Source organism: Octopus bimaculoides, chromosome 22, assembly GCF_001194135.2.
Source record: "Octopus bimaculoides isolate UCB-OBI-ISO-001 chromosome 22, ASM119413v2, whole genome shotgun sequence".
Classification (NCBI taxonomy): domain Eukaryota; kingdom Metazoa; phylum Mollusca; class Cephalopoda; order Octopoda; family Octopodidae; genus Octopus; species Octopus bimaculoides.
This window is the reverse complement of record NC_069002.1, coordinates 26,711,908-26,718,998: the sequence shown is the minus strand read 5'-3', so window position 1 is coordinate 26,718,998 and position 7,091 is coordinate 26,711,908. Positions and strand designations below refer to the sequence as shown.

At 38.4% G+C, this 7,091-nt stretch overlaps 1 protein-coding gene and 1 long non-coding RNA gene across 8 annotated transcripts in view; one reads left to right on the top strand and one right to left on the bottom strand.

The window, feature by feature from the left end:
- The window catches only part of LOC106880532 (alpha-1,6-mannosyl-glycoprotein 2-beta-N-acetylglucosaminyltransferase), a 725,476-nt gene that overhangs the window by 161,129 nt on the left and 557,256 nt on the right, over positions 1 to 7,091 (bottom strand). Inside the window, exon 1 of one of the 7 annotated variants that reach the window (XM_014930511.2) lies at positions 1,053 to 1,531. The exons of 5 other annotated variants lie outside the window; for them this stretch is intronic. The gene's annotated coding sequence lies outside the window, so the exon portion shown is untranslated. Of the gene's footprint in view, positions 1 to 478; positions 639 to 1,052; positions 1,532 to 7,091 lie in introns of those variants that run through there. One more of the 7 variants, XM_014930510.2, reaches the window with a different exon arrangement.
- LOC128250521 (uncharacterized) overlaps positions 1,579 to 7,091 on the top strand; it is a 37,321-nt gene continuing 31,808 nt past the window's right edge. Inside the window, exon 1 of the long non-coding RNA XR_008266526.1 lies at positions 1,579 to 1,665. This is a non-coding gene — a long non-coding RNA (uncharacterized LOC128250521). The remainder of the gene's footprint in view (positions 1,666 to 7,091) is intronic.

The window sequence follows — 7,091 nt, the reverse complement described above, 5'->3', positions numbered from 1 at the left end:
ATATATATATATATATATATATATATATATATATATATATATATAAGAACAGATAAACCTGCAGATATATAACCATATAGATATAGACATACACACAAACAAATATATATACACACACACACACAAATATATATACACACACATATATATATATATACACACACACACATACATATATATACACACACACACATATACACACGCACACACACACACACACACACATATATATCGTTTGTACATAAATCCGGAGAAGCACTCTAGACAAACATGGGTGTAAACACAGATACACACATGCGTATATATAGTGAGACACATATAACACAAACATACATACAGACAGACAGATATATATATACCTTACAAACATAAATATATAAATACACAGTCACATAAATACAGACTTCTATATACATACGCAGACATGCATCGACATATATTCGCACTGAAGGCGGAAATGAACAAAACGTCTACAAACCGCGGAGCTGAACATTGCTGTTTGAAGAATGAAAGAAGGCGAAGAATGGAAGCCGGATGGGTGTTAAATGGGTGATGACCGACTGACAATGTAAAAACCAGCAGCAGGAATTCACCGTAGAGGACAGAAACAGACCGAGTGTGAACAGAGCCACCAGTGCCCGTCGTGTTGTAGAGAGAGGGAGAAAGAGAGAGAGACTGAGGTGAGGTGTGGTCAGAGCATTTGACAGTTACGGGGAAGTTTTCGGGGTACTGTTGTGATGCTGGATGAGAGAGAGAGAGAGAGAGAGATAGTGTGTGTGTGCGTGTGTGAAGGAAGATAAAGGGTAGAACGACGGTGGAAGAGACGAAAATGCGGGATGTGAAGAAGAGAAAATTAGGAAGAACGAAAGAGGAAAGCGAAAAGAAGGCACAAGTATTAGGACGAGGCGTAAAAGGATATAGAAATCAAGGAAAACCAGTCGCGAGTGGAGTTTAGTACGGAGATCGGACGAGAATAGAGAGAAAAAAAAAAACGAAACAAAACAAACGAAGTATAAAACTTAAAAAGAAACTGCGTGTAGAGTGATACATACCCCGGGTAGGTCGAACATCGGTATGACAGCAAAGCAAAGAGTGACATTATTTATCGACAGCAATTAGTTGAAGGCCACAACGGCTCCTATTATAAATGAAAGGCGGTGATGTGTTGAGGTGCGTGGACATCGATCTCGGTACACGGGGTACTTTACATGTTTACGGCGGCAGCATTACGTGTGAATATGTGAGTGAGTGAGTGAGTATATATAAGCATGTGTGTATGAACTTCTGGTGGGTGCGGGTGACAGCGGTCTGTTCGATGGTTACACTCGTTTCTTTGACCTGCACTGACCACCGACAGAAAAGGACCAATAGTTGGAAGGTGGAGGGAACAGTGAGATGAAATATATTTATAAATATATTGTTTAGAGTCTTCAGAGCTTATTAGAGAAGGACAGAGAGAGAGAGGTGTAGAGAGAAAGAGAGTCTCACCCCTCCCCCACTGGAGAGACTGAATGAAATAGCGCGAGCACAATTCGATAGGGAGATCCAGTAAAGTAGGTGGTGGTAGCGGCAGTCGTGACCGAAGGTGGTAGTGAATCTATGAATGAGATATCTCGGCCGTGAGGTATGACGTGGGACGGAAAGGAAAAGAGGATATTATGTGAGGTTTGTATAGATATATATACTTTTTACTGGCTTCCTATCAGGGGTACGTACCACACACACACACATATATATATATATAGAGAGAGAGAGAGTGAGAGAGTTAGATAAACGACATAGGTATACAAATATGCATTAAAAATATTATACATGCGCTCTATCGACACAGTTCTATATGTGGCTGTTTATGTGTGAGTATATATGTGTGTGTTAATGAGTATATATACATAGACATAAAGGTGTGTTTGGGTATGTTTACATACATACACACACACGCATGCAGGCACAACGCACACACATACACTACATAGAACTGCGAGAATTTCGTAGATGTTCCGGAACAGAAATCGCGAGGCATGTTAAGACGATGTGGTGGTATTCATGCGTTGCTCAAAACATTAAACAAAACAGCATCAGCTAAACCTCCTACAAACACACACACACACACACACACACACTAATAAATTTGTCAACATAATATCTACATTGCAGGGGTGGTCACAGACAAAACGTGACCGACGAACGAAACAATGGACACAGTTAGAGAGAAAGAGGAGACAATGAATGAGCGAGGGAAGAATTGAGCGAGTGAAAGAGAGAGAGTGTGTGTGTCAGTGAGTGTGGATGGAATATGCTGGAGTGGAGAAGAAACAATAAAGGTTGGAAGAGGAGGGGCAAAAGAATGTGACAAGATAGCAGGAAAGGAAAAAGAAATCCACCCAAGGTGGGATGGGCGAGAAGAAATGTAAGAATGAGTAAAGAGCATTGAACAACAATTAAGGCACAAGACAAGATAATCTGGAAGGAGTGAGTCGTCAGACGAGTCGAGCGCTTCACTAATTTTATTGACACCGAAGGTTAAAAGGCAAAGGCGACCTCAGCGGTACTTGAACGCAGAACGTAAAGACGGACGAACTGCCGTTAAGCATTTTGTCCGGAGCGCGCTAACGATTCTGCCAGCTCGCCACTTTAACTAATAATAATGGCAACAACAACAATAATAATAATAATAATCCTTTCTACTAAAGGCACAGCGCCTGAAATTTGGGGTATTTTGTTTCATCGATCCGGAATGATGAAAGGCAAAGTCGACCTTGGCGGAGTTTGAACTCAGAACGTAGAGACGGACGAACTGCTGCTAATCATTTTGTCCGACATGCTAACGATTCTGCCAGCTCGCCACCTTTTAATAATAATAATAATAATCCTTTCTACTAAAGGCAGAAAGCTTGGAATTTTAGGTTGAGGGCACTAGTCGATTACATTGACCTCCGCGTTTCACTGGTACTTAATTTATCGACCTAGAAAGGATGAAATGCAAAGTCGACCTCAGCGGAATTTGAACTCAGAATGTAACACTGTGAATGTTAATAATGAGTTCTCTTATTTGCCACAAGGGCTACAAAGACGGACATAGAGCATGAGGATATACAGAGAATAATAATGAAATTATTGTGTATAGTGCTCAGGTATTAAATGATATATTTAATAACAAAAAAAAAAAGTATGTGTGTGTGTGTGTGTGTATAGTCTCACTGTTATATTGTTGTTGAGTGTAGGTGAAGGAAAGAGGAATAAAAGAATAATTTGAAAGAATGAGATGGAAGTGATGATGGAAAAAGAATAAGAGACAGCAGAGGGAGTCTTGAAATGCTAAAACGTGAAAAAAAATATATACATATACAAAAACAAAAACACCAACTCAAAACTTCCTATTTGCTCCATCTATTTATCTATCTATCTGCTTGCTTATATCTATATCTGTCCGTCTGTCTATCTATCTATCTATCTATCTATATGTCTGTCTGACTGACCTACCTATCCAACTGTCCGTCTATCTATCTATCTATCTATCTATTTATTTATTTGTCTGTCTGTCTCTCTGTCCGTCTATCTATCTATTATTATTATCATTTTCATTTTGTTAATATTTTTATATACAGTGTATATTTGCACATTTTTATCATTCCATTTTATGTAAACTCTAGACTTTACGTCTGTCTTTGTATTGCCACCCTCCTCTCATCATCCGTTGCCCTGGTGAAAAATAAACGAAAAATTATCATCATTATTATTATTATAATTATTTTGTACTGTCCGAAATATTTCTGGCGAGGTGGGTTTTTTTTTTTTTTTTGCTACCCTTGTATGTCCAATAAAGAAAGTAGCATTATTTTATTGAATTTTATCGATAAGGAAAGAATGAAAAGCTAAAGTCGACCTTTGTTCAAATACCGCCGAGGTCAACTTTACCTTTCGACCTTTCGGGCAATAAAATAAGTATTTGTCAAGCACTAGAGTCAATGGCATTGACTGGCCCCCTCTCCCTAAAATTTCAACGCCGGGCAAAATGCTTGCGGCATTCGGTCCATTTTTTACAATGTGAGTTCAAATTCCACAGGACGCGACTTTGTCTTTCATCCTTTCGGGATGCATAAAGTAAGCGCTAGTTAAAAAACAGTAATCAACTTCGCCCCACTTCGGAAACTGCTGGCCTTGTGCCAAAATTTGAAACCATTTATCGTTAGCGGCATTTCGTCTGTCTCAACGTTCTGCGTTCAAATTCCGCCGAAGTCGCCTTTGCCTTTCATCTTTTCGGGGTTGATAGAATAAGTACCAGTTAAGCACTGGGGTCAATGTAATCAACTGACCCCACCGCTGAACTTACTGGCTTTGTTCCAAAATTTGAAACCATTATTATTATTGAGTGAGAGAACAGCACATGCCATCAAAGTGGTGCTGGTTTACAAATATACAAATCTCAACATACCCATTTTGACTACCCGCCTGATAAGGGTACGTCAGGTACATGCATCACAACAATATGTATGCAACATGGTGAACTCATATCAAAATAAACAGCACATCACCTTGCAAGTAGGCTCTAGACAGAATTTTCTTCAGGTCGAGTAGCGTCACCCGCTCAAAAGGTCTCTGAATGAGATCATGTTTAAAGATGATGAACGAAACACTCGTTTCCAGGGGTGAACTATTTAAACCCCAAAGAATTCCTCTCAACACAGGACTATGATGCTCCCCAACTACTTCTGCTCATAATCAGAGATGCACATATCGTCAGCCACTAAGGGATTATATGCTCAATTGGTTAAGGTCAAACAACTGACAAGCAAATCTGTCGTATTGAGCAGAATATTTGCTGTAGCCCATCTTTTAAACCAAGACAAAACAATATACATGATAGCACCTCCAATCAGTTAGGATAAGAAGCCACGAAAGTCACTGCCTGGTACTGCATCAGGGCATTTATTATTCAATCATCATCAGTCTTATTATTATTATGACTCTTTACGCCATGGGTTCAAAACCTGCTGAGGTCAACTTTACCTTTTATCCTTTATCCTTCCAGAGGTCCATAAAATAAAGTATCAGTTGAGCAACAGTTCCGATGTAATGACTTCTCTCTTTCTCCCAATATTTCAGGTCATGTGCCTACATTAGAAAATTATAATTTTCTCCTTTAAATATGCTTCATCATCAACCGCCTGTTCCCAATGCTTTTGTGAGCCTTCAATGGTTAATAAAGACAATATTACTATTAAATGCCGACGAAGTCGACTTTGCCTTTCATCCTTTTCCTGGTCGATAGAATAAAGTACTATGGTCCTTGTAATCGACTTGCCCTTCCCCACAAAATGTCAGGCCTCGTGCCTATAACAGAAAGAATGGCAAATCCTTCGGTACTGGTACACGATGTCATTCACCCACACAACCTTCCCTCGTGACAGTCAAAAAGTCGACGCTGAAGAAAGATGGTGAATGGCGTTGTCTCCTCACACTGAACCGATATCGAAGGATCGCTGAATGAATTATTATCGTTATTAAACTATTTATGAATTAAGAAAATGGGTTTAATAAATGCAAAATAAATCATTTGTGTGTGTATGTGTGTGTGTGTGTGTGTGTACGTATATTTGTGTATGTATGTATGTATATATGAGTGTGTTTATTATTCATTGGAAAGAAATTAAGTTATATCATGTTGGCCTCTATAAACTATGGACTTTCTGAATTGACGGCCACCAGATTGGTTGAAATTACTGAAATACGACAATTTTTACATGAAATAACTTCGAATACAAAATTTTTTATCTGTTCTATAACACAAAATATACAAGTATACGAAGTTTGAAAGAGTTTCGGTCCAAAAAACACTGCATAAAACATAAATGAAAAGTGGTGGCCGTCAATTCAGAAAGATCTTAAACTATATTTTATCGTTTTTGTTTACGTTTTTGTTTTCTTATTGCCAGTCCCTCACTTGTGAGATTCCGTTTCGAGTGTGTAGTAAGCTTCAGTCAAAACAATATTACACCGTTATGTCTTTCTTCCTTCATCTCTCTCATCTTCTTTCACCCTCAGACGAAGGACAAAGCTCCGAAACATCAGATTTTTCTTCTCTTAGAATCTCTCTCTCTTTCAGTCTTTCTTCACAAGAAACTAAAACAGTTCGAGACGAGACTTTACCGCTGTTTTTCCCTGATTCTTATGGATGTCTCAGTTAGCTTATGGTTTCGCTGACATAAACGTGTTAAGGTCGCGTGCAATCATGTGGTTCAATATATTACAAATTGTGCGGTATATTGAGAAGAAAAAAAAGAGAAAAGCAAAGTGATTTTCTGCGATAACTTCTGTTCAATCAAACCCTTACAAAAAAGGAAAAACCCATAGAATACTTTGTGCGAGTGCAGAGCAGCAAAACACCCCTCTAATTTAGTGTTCTTGATAAACGTTTCGTCGGCAAATGCATAGTGTGCACCATTCCAAAACGACGTCGTGGCAAAAACGGTGAAACTTTAGCTATATGGATTATATGCGATTATCACCTGCCTACTTTCAAAGCGTTCAAAACATCACTGTACGAAATATGGGAGATTTTTCTGCCGCACTTCATGCGCGTACACATGCATATTATTTTACTTGTTTCAGTCATTTGACTGCGGCCATGCTGGAGTACCACCTTTAGTCGAGCAAATCGATCCCAAGACTTATTCTTTGTAAGCCTAGTACTTATTCTATCGGTCTCTTTTGCCGAACCGCTAGTTACGGGGACGTAAACACACCAGCATCGGCTGTCAAGCAATGGTGGGAGAACAAAAACAGACACACAAACATATATAACGCGGAGTAGGTGAAACAGGGACAACTGACGAAGGGGTATACTCTTTATGTTGCATGTCTCGTTTCTCTGTTTATTTGTATTTTTTTTTGTTCGTAAAAAAGTTCGTTTTCTATGTTTTCGTTTCTCATTGTGTTTAACGTTTTTTTGATGTCCTCTACCCATATGTGCATGTATATATACATATATATGTAGGTATGTACAGATATGTATGGATATATGAATATATTTATATATTATTTATATTATATTATATATATATATATATATATATATATATATATATATATAT